General features: G+C 40.8%; 5 non-coding genes across 5 annotated transcripts; all 5 read right to left on the bottom strand.

Annotated features, from left to right (window-relative positions):
* Window positions 1-9,733: 9,733 nt before the first annotated feature.
* TRNAK-CUU (transfer RNA lysine (anticodon CUU)) lies at window positions 9,734-9,806 on the bottom strand. The gene has a single exon. It is a non-coding gene; the product is annotated as a tRNA-Lys (tRNA).
* Window positions 9,807-10,902: 1,096 nt separating this feature from the next.
* Window positions 10,903-10,975, bottom strand: TRNAK-CUU (transfer RNA lysine (anticodon CUU)). Its single transcript has one exon. It is a non-coding gene; the product is annotated as a tRNA-Lys (tRNA).
* Window positions 10,976-12,672: 1,697 nt separating this feature from the next.
* On the bottom strand, window positions 12,673-12,745 carry TRNAK-CUU (transfer RNA lysine (anticodon CUU)). The gene has a single exon. It is a non-coding gene; the product is annotated as a tRNA-Lys (tRNA).
* Window positions 12,746-13,254: 509 nt separating this feature from the next.
* TRNAK-CUU (transfer RNA lysine (anticodon CUU)) lies at window positions 13,255-13,327 on the bottom strand. The gene has a single exon. It is a non-coding gene; the product is annotated as a tRNA-Lys (tRNA).
* A 209-nt stretch (window positions 13,328-13,536) lies between these two features.
* Window positions 13,537-13,609, bottom strand: TRNAK-CUU (transfer RNA lysine (anticodon CUU)). Its single transcript has one exon. It is a non-coding gene; the product is annotated as a tRNA-Lys (tRNA).
* Window positions 13,610-14,535: the final 926 nt, after the last annotated feature.

Below are 14,535 nucleotides of genomic sequence, written 5' to 3'. Positions count from 1 at the left end.
GCTATAGAAAACCTAACCATTGATATCCCTTGAAGGAACCTGCTAAACCTACTTTCTGTGAGCGGACTGCACGCAGCGCATAGTTTTACCGGAAGCCGAAGCCAATCTCCTTTATTCTGAGCGCCAAATCTGCTTTTGACGCAAACTACCGGCATCACAGATGGGCTTCTTCTCGTAGAGTGTTAGCTTTTAAGACGTCCGAATATGAAATAAAACATTTTCTCTTACCCGAAATCAAATCACAACATTACTTTCTCATCATTTGCTTAGCATTGAGCAATGGCCTGTGTATAAGTGACACCAATGGTTACAATTAAACCGCGGCTGCAGAAAATAACAAACCCGTTCATTTCCTTCCGTGACTATCGTGTAAATCGTACCTACGGACACCCGAGCCTTATCCCGAGTTATTTAACACGGGCTTGCTAGCGTGTTTAAACGACAGGCCCTATTAAATTCCCGTGACTTTATATTGATACATACTTTAATACTATCTCAATAGTAAAGTGTACGAATAATACTCTACAACTCTGTGATTCTTATTCAACCACAGCTACCTGTCAACTTGGCTTTAGGTACAGTAACAACATCTCTGAATCATGATCGATGGCGCAGTGATTTTTTTTTTGTTTCTACTATGAATATTGCCCCGGTCAGACCTATGCACAATCTATACTATGTATATTTGGTCGTTTATCGATTCTTTTGCCTACGCAATAGGCTAGCCAATATGGCCGGAACTATATTTCGGCCACACGTAATTCGTTGATAGAGATCAGTATGGCATAGTTGTAAAGGAGCCAATTTGCATTAGGTTATCGACACACGACTTCGAGAACATGGGACGTGGGAAGGGCGCCCAACACCATGAAATTTGTTGTAGTCGCTCAACCAAGTAACAATACAACCGTATTTCCATTTTCAACACGGGACATAGTTTGCGTTACAAGGAAGGGCCTAAAGACGGTCGCCCCTGGTCCTACACTTGTCTGTTTAAATACTAAGCAGATTACGACTGAGCTTTTGAACGTTTCGCAGAAATGTATCTACTCAAAGCAAGACAGACAACTCTCGTCCAACTGTAAACAAAATGTCTTAGCTATAATTTTGTATCGAGCAATACATATTTGCAAATTTAGTATTTCTGTTTTACAATCGAGGGTACTTAGATCCAGCAACGTTAGCGCGAAAAACGTTTTTATGGTAGAAAAAGAAACATAATTTTATATCTCCTAGCCACCCTGTAATCACATCCGTTTCGATAGTATAGTCCATGAGCGACCGAAGATGATATCTGTTCTCTTATGGTAGGGACTAACAACTAGGAAACTTGTCATTTAAGTAAAAGTGAATTATGTACTATGCATTTATACAGCGTCAAGACCTCCCGGGCAGCTTCGGCGGAGTGAACAGTGGTACGGAAGTAATTAATTCTGTGCCTAGCGACAACAAGTACTAGGTCGACCGAAAAAATCTCAGATTTTTTTTGAGATTTGAAAACAGATGAGTGTTCGTCGTACTAGGGAACGGAACGAGCTTTCGCGTGGGACCCAGCTACCGAACTCAGCACCTATTACATGAGTCTCTGACCGAATTTAAAAATGCCACTTTGTTTCTGTTTGATTTCCTATAAATGAACCAGAGAAATTGCTTTATTTTCGTTCTTAGAAATCATTTAGAGTATATGTTATATAAGTTTTAAATCTTAGGTCACAGTAGGACATTTTAACAACATGCTTTTTAACCTGGTGACGCTTGAGTGGGTGTCACTGAATTAAATAATACAATTAACATCGCTATAGATTTACTGTAACGTATAATGACGAAAATAATTTTCGTACTAAATAAAAACAAGTGCATGTGTAGCACGAGAAAAGTATTGCATCTCTCTTTTCTTCTCCTGGCCGTTCCCTCGATCGATTCCTTCGATGAAACATTCCCGTATGAGGAATTAATTGATACCTGTATCGTAGTGTGAAAGCGCGACCGACGACGAATTCAGGCCTGTTGTTTGAATTGAAAATCGCTTACCACAGCGGTACAGCCATTACATGTTTTGCAATCGCCAATCCACGAGCAAACAGCATCCTACTGTGCTATTTACGAAACGGTAAGACTTTTTGGCAAATTCTTACCTGTAGCACAATGAAAATTTTGCTTTACCAGCTCATCCGAGATCAGTACCTGCGGAAGAACCTTTCTCGCTAACATCAGCACGTTTTGCGTGCCGTGCTCACCTTTTATCAGCTGCACGAAGTCGACGTCGTGGCCATTTCAAAGTCAGGGTGCCTTTTTATTGTTCAACTTAGCGTTAAGCGTCACATTTATTTGTATATGTTTTATATATTTTCAGTAATATCAGATTATCGAAATAGCAGTCTATCAAGTACGCTTTTGGTGATTAGTTTGTTGTACCGAAGCTGTGTCCCCGTACTGGTTTGACGTTAACGCACTTGTGTATTGAACTCACAGATATGTGGGACGGTGCAAGTGCGACACTGAACGTGGGGGGGCAATCCCCCGAAGCAATGACTAACGGCAATATTATACTCGAAATATTTTATCTAATACTGATGCGATAACGTGTTTACGCTTGTGTGGCAATACAGACAGTACGTAATAACCATTAGCTGAGTCCAATTAGCATTTAATGGTCGCTGTCACTATACAAAATAGCATTCTGTTCTAAACAACGTTATTGGGTGCGCATACTTCTCTATCATAAGTATTTAGGGAAAAGTTATTGAGACCTATTTTTGCAGCGGACCCAAGTGCTGCTAAACTTCAATGTACTCTCAGAAAGTTCAACAATTTTTATTCTTACTAGCACTCCTAGTAGGACATATGCTTTTGATCGACAGAGCGTATATGGTCGAACGGAACCCTGAAAGCTTCCTTGAAGATAAGCATATATGGGAAAAATAATTTGTCGATCGCACGCTAAGTACATAGGAGATTTTAGCTTCAATGATGAATAAGAAGAATAATTAAGAACGATCCATTGTTGGATTTTATTAGAATTCTTATGCGGACATTTGAATTTCGGCGGTGAACGTCTTCTATTAAGTAGCTAAGTGAGATATAAGCGGCACTGTATTTACATGCATTGTGTAGTTTTTGTCTCACGAGAGTTACTTCCCACATGTAGATACAATATGAAAAATGATGGGGACCTGTCATATGACGGAAACCAGTTGGCAAGTCATAGGCTGTCTAACCTTCAATAGGAACACGACGAAACTCGTAAAAAAAGCAGCGATTCAATACTGAGTTAGTTGACATTAGGTAGCATATAACGCTTTTGATGTATTTTTCCCGTTTTGTGCTCCTCTTCTATGTAGACTGGCCCCATCAACAGCGCAGTGCATTACTCTATCTGTACATAAACAATCCTGACATCCAGTCGGTTAGCAGTGAATCACCGCGATCCGTCCTCAGTTCTCTGGGCCAACAAAAATACATAGAGTACCACGGCATAATTTATATTGTGATGCATTCATTGTTAGTCAATAAACTAACTCAGGCTATGTTCGTTTAACGTAAGCAGGGCCTACGTGAATGATCGGGACGCGACTTCAAGCACAATAATATAAAAAGGCCCGGATGAAACAAAGCAGGACATCCGCTTTGAAACGCTCATCGCGTTCGGTTCTAAGGTTGCTTGTTTTCTTTGGACGAATGGATTTTCAAATGAGATGAATGGCCCGAATGATATTCGCTGTCGTTTTTATTTTCTGTTTGAATTGTTTTTCGAGTGGAGTGCCATAGTTGATCCTACTGCCGTTTAACCTATTACGTGCGCCCTAATGGAAGTTTTGAGGAAATTGGATTTTCCTCGTAGGCTAAGGTTGCTAATGACATAAGGTTGACGCGAATATTTTCGGTTGGAAACAGAAGGGGATAGCGCAAACGAAAAAGTTACAAATAATGTATGGCTTTCGAATGGGAAGTTGAAGACCATAGCTCGGCTAGAGACGACAACCCTTAGAGACAACCTCAGAGACAGCCACAAGATGGGAGCAGACATGACGAGGTTACATGACCGAGTGCGGACCAGACCATAGGTTCAAATCCGTTTGGTCCTGCTCGTATCCTTTTTACCGGACTCAGACCGAACGACTGAATTAAGTTGCAACTTGCGAAAAAAACTAGCGTATCGAATTATCTAGCTATGCCCTGTGTAATATTCTGTGCGTTGCTGCATTTTGGCGGTGTTCCCTGACTTAAGTATGAGTTTCGACAACAACTAAACAATGTTTAATGAAGCCTCAGTAGCTATGCGACTGCGCCGAGGGGTAAGTTAGGATAGGGCAGAGAAAGCTGTGAAATATTCTGTACCTTTAAGTAAACATCATTCAATAACAACATCAGAGAGTATTCGTCCCCATGTGATATGTTTGCTTCGGGTAAAGTCACCGTTGTGGGCGGTCTAGCTGGGAAGCTATGTATCACTAGTCAGTTCATGTATAAAATAGCATGACTGAAAGCCGTACAAACTATTAGACAGGCTAGTCGTTTGCTCAAAATGTTGTAGGTATAACATATTCCATTACGACGCTTGAATGAATTACTAAATGAGATCAGAGACCGAGACACGGGAATGACAACAGGAACCAATAATATTTTCAATGTATTATAAACACATTTTATATAATAAACGTATCTACTGGATTGCTAATAGGCAATTAGATTTGTCATTATGAAACTCTATTAAGCAGACATATCAAATAGAGCACGTGAAGTAGCAGTGTCCTGTATACGAAGAGCATGAAGCTGATAGCAGCAGCTTCATTTGCTTCTGCAGGTGATGACATGGACATGTGGTCGTAATTACTGTAATCGTCAGCCATGTTCAGTTATTGGATGAGGGGCGTTTCACAAAAGAAAGGAGGTAAGAATGACGCTTTAGATATCGCTGGTACGGAACCTCTGCGCATTTGATATTTCTGATAGTATAGCTGCCGTTATTACAGGTGCTATTAGTGGTGCCGCCGCTGCTACTATGAACCAGCGTAAATAGCGTTAGCACATGCACCCAGTCACATTGGCCTTCGTAAATTACATCTCCCGTCATACAACTCGGAGCTGACTCTCTTTGGGCCGATCCTTCCAGTCGCATCGCTAACGAAATTACCCGTGAAGAATCATGCAGAAGGTATGCCATCTCGCTGTCGGTCCTGCAATGTCTATCGCTTGCATTTTATCCGTTTCTACTTTCATCCCTTTCGTCTTTGTCAGTCCGTCGCAGTAACTGTAGCAAGGCCTCGCATTTTGCTTAGGCGTCAACTTAGCTCCATAAGACAGCGGATATCATTCGCGGGCAGCGGCCGAAGCAGCATCAGCTAAATAGGTTCGTGTTTGGTAGTTTCCGTTTCCGCCTATAGTGATCATTGCATTATGTCGAGGGTCGCTCAGGAGTCGGAATCAAGCGCAGAACATACGGCAAAAAGCAAAGTGTCCTTGCTGACCGAGCTCAATATTAACTACTCAGGATTTGTCGACTTCTCTTCAGGCGATTGGCTCATTTGTCTCTAAGCCTGCGAGGCCCGTCCAGAAGGCGCACATGATTGCTAGAACTCGAGATACGACACATTTTAACAAACAAATACGTTCCTAGTTCGTCGATACGATAACATGAAAACAATTTAACAACGATTTTCAGCGTAGTAACATAAAGGTTCTTCTTAAGCGAGGCCACTCCAGTCCCAAACCGCTTCTCTATAATGTGAAATTAACACTAAATGTGGCAGAACGCAAGTTACCCAGCTGGGCTAACCAATAATAACAGCAAATCTGATTACCCGACTACTGAGACATCTTGAAGTAGCCGCTTGATGTTTGCCGATTCGGCACTATTTGATATTCAATGGATTTTATAATTCTTAATGTAATTATCACTCTGTTGCATCCTGTCTCGTCGTATCCTACGGTTAGCCTAGTTGGCCGTCCTTGCAGCAGTCTGTCATCACAATGCAGGTAAGTAAATGCTCAGTAGATATGCACCGTATGTACTGGTCCCATTAGGCGGCGTAGCCTAAATAGCTACAGAACGTTAGACCTCTCTGAACATATTTACTATATCCCGTTTTAATGGCTCATTACCGGTAAAATTAGTAAAGCCCAGTAGGACAATATAGGCACGTTGTATGCGTAAAGGTTTATGTGTATGGTAGACGGTTGATTGTATGCACAGGAACCAGGGTTAATAGGGGCTCTGCTTTTCATTCTATTTTTCACATACAGACATCCGCGCGGGTCAGCTCTTAGATACTGTGTGACGTTCCAAATATAACGAAGACAAAAATTTATATGTATTAGGAAACACTTACAGTTTATAGTCCAGTGGAGCATCGCATTTTCCGTTTTTCTTTTGCATCTCATGCTAAAAGGTGTACCCGTTCAGTGCTGTGAAACAAACGCATCACCTTGTCAAAAGTGTCGGAAAATCTTGCAGCTAATTGGCTGACATCCTATTCTCATTAGCTTTTTGCGAACAGCTGTGTATAGATCTGAAAATTTTCCGTCTCTGAACGTGTTAATAAGGCCATCAGGCGCGTAAGTAGCTCTTTTAAGCGTGCCATTGGTTGGTAACTAAAATGGCCAGTAATTAGGGTACGCGAGGGAACATTAATTTCTCTACGCACGCTTCTATTCTTCTCCCGCTATTCTTCCTACAGTTCTTTGCAGCAGATAGCGCCAACTAAATTTGTTATTATTTGATTTTCTACTATTTTTGAAGATTGCATCGCTAGTTATACATAGCGTGCCACATGCATTAATTTTTTTGGTAGGACTATATTAATTTCCTAATTTTGCAGCTACTTTGGCCTTCTACACGCACACTGAACTCAAGTATGGTCGAAGACTCATATTTCTCTTTAATAGCAATTGTAAGAAGGTCTATTATTTATGAATTTTAGCAAAAAGTAATATTGTCCACACCGTGGATACGCGATGCTATTTTTCGGGTTCATACGACTATTTTTAACCCCACGGCTTAAAAATAGTCATATGTACACGACTTCACACCTTAACGTGGGGTGTATGTCACTATATTTACGATAATAGCCAACTAGTATAGTGGTGGCAGAATGTCACATAGACTTAAAACAAATTTCCACAATTTGTAGTTTAACAATGGACCTAATAGAAGGTCTAACAGAGGATTTAAAGAAGTAGTTAAATCTTCGTCACTTCGCTGCTGCATTCGAGGAAAACCACGATCGCGCTTTTAACCGGTCAGTCAATCAATCAATCAACCATGCCACGTGGTGTTTTACATGTGTGTTCGTATTCTCGAATCAAGGCTACGGTCTTGATGGCCAGGCAGAGTCTTGAATGGCTAGCTGAAAATGTCACAGTGTAGAATTGTTATTGCTAAATAATAAGTAATAGAAATATATACTTTACGAAATACTTAAAAACGGAAGTTGAAGGCGGATCGGGTAACAAAAATAGTAGTAACGTATGGACCATGAGATATAAGAAATTAAAGGATTGAATTTTAAAAATGTAAGTTTAGGCCTTTCAGTAAAATATGCCTTAAAACCTAGTCCTCCTAATATCTAGTCTGTTCTGTTCTATACGGCGAAGCTAAGATGTCAAATTTTAACAATAAACATGGGGAGTAGATCGAGAGCGTGCAATGCATGTACTATTAAACGATCTCAAAGCTATTCAACATACACAATGCTGTAAAACAATTGTTCAGTAAACTATAGGAAAGCAGTAAAACAGATTTACGACGTATAGGCATAAAAAGGTTATGCACTTTTCGGTAAAGCTAATAGATCTTTGTGCCTATGAAATCAGCCTGATCCTTATAAGAATATACAAAGATAGCATAGAAATAAGTACTTAATACTCTTCGTCACAATTTTGCATAGTGTACCTGCATAATATCCGCATAATTATAGTAATTCGGTATCTGTCTGCAAAGGAGGGGGTTAAGATCACGCTTGCTTTATTTCTGGTTCAAGGATTATTTCGATTCCATGTTTTGTATAGCCCTCTGTTTTTTGGAAAGAACTTGTTTATAGAAATTAAATAAACCGATAAGTTGCAGAGCCTAGCGGTAACATTTTTACGCATTAAACATGACATAAGATATCATTACAGCCGCTCACACTATGGTTTAGTGTATGCTGTGAACGATTTTCGGATTTCTGCTGTTTGATGCTGCGACTATTGAGAGACGGGACCGCCTAGACGTTTCGATGACTCAAACCGTATCCGCGAATGCTATGTCAATTAAATTACGATTTAACATCGTTTCAACTGGATCTCTACGCGTAATTACGAAATATTTAAGGAGAATGTGATAAATACGCATGTACTAGGGCTGTATGGCAAAATAAAAAAGCTTGGGATAGGTAAACAGTCATAATCTTTATCTGTACCTCGCTATCTGTCAACCATAGTCCTGATAGGCCGGTACTCAAAATTGTGTTGAAGAAGTTTTAAGTAAACACTTGCTCAAAGTGACGCTTTCACTTTAACTTTAAAATCCGTCCGAGCAAAATATTTTGAAAAGAAGAACACGCGCATTTGAAATATTTGTAGTGATCAGGCAAAGCTGAATAGTCCAAACAGAGCAACGATATGTTATAGTGGTGTTGTTCAGTATAAGAAAATTTCCAACAAAAACTAGATCCGGTCGTAATCCTCGCTTTGCTTCATTGCACGTTTAACTTGAATCAGCAGTAATAACAACGGAGATGACCGCATGTTTCAAAAGGATGAGCTGCTCTAGGACATTTTATGGGTCTGTGAAGAGCCTTCCAACACATAATTCAACTGGTAATACGACATCTTTATGTCATGCTTTATGTCATCACGACCTCTCTTACATCTGGATTAGTATTTTTTTTATACAGCGAAGGTTATGCTGAGTTTGGTTGAATTTTATCCGTAACACTATCGGTCGGAATACAGTGCTTTAATACGATCTATGCAGTATTACGGGCGATAATAAGAGCAGCATAATCAACCCTATACACGCATAGACATGAACTCAGCCAAAACTACCCTAAGCTTTAACAAGCAAAGCTTACAAAAACACAACTAAAGCAAGAATTATAATATTAAGCTACTTATATGTGATCTTTCTATGAACAGATGCATTTTACATAGAGTTTATAGCAAAAACACTGCAATTAATTGCATTCGCTCGTATAGCGAATGCTTAATATAAGCTTTTTTTCTTCGTTTTGAAACGCATGGCATATATAATACGTGGTTGAAGCTGGACGTCCTGAGTAAAACAGCCCCGCATAAGCTACTAGTAAAGAAATTGGTCCATTTATTGAGCGATTCGATGGCAATGAATCATAGGATGTCTTTAATATCTTGTTGCGATTCTACATGTATTTCATGAGGATGTTTATGCAGAAATAGGCTCATGTTGATTTTAAAATCGTCCGATTTCAGTCCTTGGAAGAAAAAAAAAGTGGTTGTTCTTGTTCACGCCGTAGATACGTTTGTTGTATGAAAAAACTAGCTTTACATTAAAAGAGCCTGATGTCTTTCTTCCAGAAAAGCACATGGGGTGTATTCTGCGAACCACTTGACGTCCAGTGTTTCATGAACATCTTTCCAGATATACATTGTAGCGCCCACAAGATAGAGAGGTCCGCATATTTGCTACTGTCATTTGGCCCAACAGATGACTTATGCAGGTCTATTATTAATCGTTCATTTTACTGTTCGAGGCATTTGTCTGTTAAAACTATTACGCCCAACGTGGGGCTCGAACCCACGACCCTGAGATTAAGAGTCTCATGCTCTACCGACTGAGCTAGCCGGGCCACAACTTATTGGCTCTTCTTGATTAACACCTTCCCAAGGTTACATATACTCGGTATAAAATCTCTTGCGCCCACAAAATACGGTGGTAGATATCCATTCGTAGCATTACATTTGTTACTGACATATAGCCCAACAGATGACATGCGGTGGACCCTTAATGCAACAAAAATCGTCGTACATGTTTTAGTCTTCGTGACTCTTGTCGGTTAAAGCTGTCGCACCCAACATCGGGCTCAAACCAATGACGCTGAAATTAACAGACTCATTATGTACCGACTGAGTTAGCCGACCCACAACTGATCGTCCGTTGCTTATTAAATTCTTTCAAATATTACATATACTGTGTGAGATCCATTACGCCCACAAGATACAGTGGCCGGTATCAATTCACAGCATTGCATTGTTACTGTCATTTAGCCCAGCAAACGACGTGTGCAGGCCTCGTAACACAACAAAAAATGTTGTAAATGTTTTTAGTGTTCGATGCTTTTGCCTGTTAAAACTGTTACGCCCAACGTGGGGCTCGAACCCACGACCTTGAGATTAAGGGTCATGCTCTACCGCCTGAGATAGCCGGGCCACAACTAATGGGCTTTTGTTTATTAAGACCTTCCCAGAGTTACATATATACACTGAATAAAATCTCTTGCGCCCAGAGGATATAGTGACCGGTATTAACTCGTAGTATTGTATTGTTACTGTCATTTAGCGCAGCAGACGACATGTGCAGGTCTCTTGACACAACAAAAATCGTTGTACATGTCTTTGGTGTTCTAGGCCTTTGTCTGTTTAAGCTGTTACGTCCACTGTGGGGCTAGAGCCAACGGCCCTGAGATTAAGAGGCTCATGCTCTACAGACTGAGACAGCCGGGCCACAACTTATGGCCTCTTGCTTATTAAGACCTTCCCAGGGTCATATATATGCTCTGAATAAAATCTCTTGTGCCCACAGGATATAGTGGCCGATATTAATCCGTAGTATTATATTGTTAGTGTCATTTAGCCCAGCAGACTACAATGTGCAGGTCTCTTGACACAACAAAAATCGTTGCACATGTCTTTGGTGTTCGAGGCTTTTGTCCGCTAAAAATGTTACGCCCAACGTGGGGCTCGAACCCACGACCCTGAGATTAAGAGTCTCATGCTCTACCGACTGAGCTAGCCGGGCCACAACTAATGCTCCCTTGTTTATTAAGACGTTCCCAGGGTTACATATACTCTTAATAAAACCTCATGCGCCCAGAAGATATAGTGGCCGATATTAATTCATAGTATTGTTACTGTCATTCAGCGTAGCAGACGACATGTGCAGGCGTCTAAGCACAACAAAAATCGTTGTAAATGTCTTTGGTGTTCGAGGCTTTTGTCTGTTAAAACTGTTACGCCCAATGAGGAGCTCGAATCTACAAACCTGAGATTAACAGTCTCATGCTCTACCGACGAGCTAGCCGGGCCACAGCTAATGGCCGCTTGCTTATTAAGACCTTCCCAGAGTTACATATACTCTGAACAAAATCTCTTGCGCCCAGAGGATATACTTTTATTATAATTAACTTATTTTTTTTTAATTATTATTACTTAAAATTATAATTATAAAAATTAACGGCCATTAATTTGTAGTATTGTTGCTATCATTTAGCGCAGCAGACGACATGTGCAGGTCTCTTGACACAACAAAAGTCGCTGTACATGTCTTTCGTGTTCGAGGCTTTTGTCTGTTGAAACTGTTACGCCCACCGTGAGGCTCGAGTCCACGACCCTGAGGTTAATAGTGCCATGATCTACCAACTGAGCTACCCGAGCCGCATGCTTTAAGTACCTTCCCAGGGTTACATATACGCTGTATAAGATCTCTTGCGCCCACATGATATGGTCGGCGATATTAATCCGTAGTATCGTATTGCTGCTGTCATTTAGCTTAGCAGACGACATGTGCAGGTCTCTTGACACAACAAAAATCGTTGTTTTTACTGTTCGAGACTTTTTTCTGTTAGAGCTCTTACGCCCAACGTGGGGTTCGAGCCCACGACCCGGAGATCAGAGGTGTCAGCTCTATCGACTGGGCTTGCCGGGCCATAACAGATCACACGTTGTTAATGAATATCTTTCTAATGTTACGCATACTCTATGTGAAATCTATGGTGTCCACAGGATACAGTGCACGGCATCAATACGTAGTATTGCATTTGTTACTCTAATTTAGCCCAGCAGATGACATGTGCAGGTCCCTTAATACGACAAGACTTGCTGTACATGTTTTAAGTTTTCGAGGCTTTTATCTGCTAGAGCTGTTGCTCTCAATGTGAGGCTCGGGCCCACGACCCGGAGATTAATGGTCTCATGCTCTGCTGACTGTGCTGGCCGAGCCACACCTGCTACTCCGTTGTTTATTAAAATCTTTCCAGTATTACATATACTCTGTGTGAAATCTATTGCGCCCACAATATACAGGGGCCAGTATCAGTCCGTGCATTTACAACTGACATTTTAGCCCAACAGGTGACATGTGCAGGTCTCTTAATGCAACAAAAATCGCGTGTGTGTTTCAGGCTTTTGTCTGTTTAAACTGTTACGCCGAAAGTGGGGCTCGACCCCAAGGCCCTGAAATTAAGAGTTTCATGCTGTACCGATTGAGCTATCCGGGCGACATCTAATGGCCTCTTGTTTATTAAGACCTTCCCAGGGTTACATATTTACTCTAAATAAGATCTCTTCCGCCTACAGGATACAGTGGTCGATATTAATCCGCAGTATGTATTGTTACTGTCATTTAGCCCAGCAGACTACATGTGCAGGTCTCTTGACACAACAAAAATCGTTGTACATGTCTTTGATGTTCGAGGACTTTGTCTGTTAAAACTGGTACGCCCAACGTGGGGCTCGAACCCACGACCCTGAGATTAAGAGTCTCATGCTCTACCGACTGAGCTAGCCGGGCCACAACTAATTGGCTCTTCTTGATTAAGACCCTCCGAAGGTTACATATACTCTGTATAAAACCTCTTCCGCCGACAAGATACGGTGGCAGGTACCCATCCGTAGCATTACATTTGTTACTGACATATAGCCCAACAGATGACATGCGGTGGACTCTTAATGCAACAAAAATCGCCGTATATGTTTTAGTTTTCGTGGCTCTTGTCGGTTAAAGCTGTCGCGCCCAACGTCGGGCTCAAACTCACGACGCTGAAATTAACAGACTCATTGTGTACCGACTGAGTTAGCCTGTCCATAACTAATCGTCCGTTGCTTATCAAAATCTTTCTAATATTACATATACTGTGTGAAATCCATTAGGCCCACAAGATACAGTGGCCGGTATCAATTCGTAGCATTGCATTGTTACTGTCATTTAGCCCAGCAAACGCCGTGTGCAGGCCTCGTAACACAACAAAATTTATTGTAAATGTTTTTCATGTTCGACGCTTTTGTCTGTTAAAACTGTTACGCCCAACGTGGGGCTCGAACCCACGACCCTGAGATTAAGAGTCTCATGCTCTACCGACTGAGCTAGCCGGGCCACATTTTGCAATCTCTTGTACGTTAAAATCTTTCCAATGTTACATATATCCTGAATGAAATCTATTGAGCCCAGAAGATAAAGCGACTGGTATCAGTCCGTAGTATCGCATTTGTTACTGTCATTTCGCCCAGCAGATGGCATGCAGATCTTTTAATGCAGCAAAAATAGAAAATAGTACTCGAGGCTTTTGTTTGTTAAAACTCTTACGCCCAACGTGGGGCTTGAACCCACGACCCTGAGATTAAGAGTCTCATGCCCTACTGACTGAGCTACCCGTGCTACAGCATACGCGGTAAGTTCTCGCAGAGCTTTAGACGGTTTATATATGTTAGTTTTATGCACAAGAATTTTTGAAAGATCTATCGGTTATGTACATAGTGGTGGTATTGTAACAGAACTTTATTTTTTATTGCAAAATTATTAATTGATAGCAACTGTTCTATGTATTTTTTGTGATACTTCTGTATGTGTCCCGTATGCTTAGTGTAAAAATAACAAGAACAAACCTATTATAAGGACGAAATATTAAAAGGAGCGAAAACTAAGCTCGTCCGCGATTTTAACCCACGACCTCTCTCACCCTAGGCGAAAATCATACGTCTATACCAAGAAGCCGGCATATTTCCTTTGATACATCCTGTGAAAATAGATATCGAAGTCTAACTATTCAAGTTTTCTATTGAATAAAATATTTTAAGTGCGCTGTTCAAATCGATATACGCAAAACCAGAACAAGCTGTTCTCCATAGAAAGGTAGTTAGATGTGGCTGTAATGTAATACAGTCTATCTGAAGGACCGCTGCCTAAATTCTTTAATTGTGACATAATTTAGTTGATCATCTTGCCGGCACTTACACGGCATTTTTATATTAGTTGATTCTCAACATTGGTAATTTTTAGGTATTATCTCAGATACCTATTTTGGAGTCTTTGTAAAAGCTCAGACCTTTTTTTACGCAATGACGATTAAACATAAATGCACTATCTCAATTTTGTTACGGTACCTATCTCAAAAATTTTACTCCAGTCATGAAAAACCTCGAAACGTTGGACAATAGAAGGTTGAGTATATTGTCGATAACTATCAAATCCGTGACAAGACAGCAAATACCACGTTGAAAAGCAGGCTTTGATGCGGACCATTCTCAATGAATTGGGCAAATTATTCATTGAGGAATAGAAACTTGATTCGACCCACATGCACG

Source organism: Varroa jacobsoni, unplaced genomic scaffold, assembly GCF_002532875.2.
Source record: "Varroa jacobsoni isolate VJ856 unplaced genomic scaffold, vjacob_1.0 contig00927, whole genome shotgun sequence".
NCBI lineage: Eukaryota > Metazoa > Arthropoda > Arachnida > Mesostigmata > Varroidae > Varroa > Varroa jacobsoni.
Note: the sequence above shows the minus strand (reverse complement) of the source record. Positions and strands in the feature narration are given on the sequence as shown.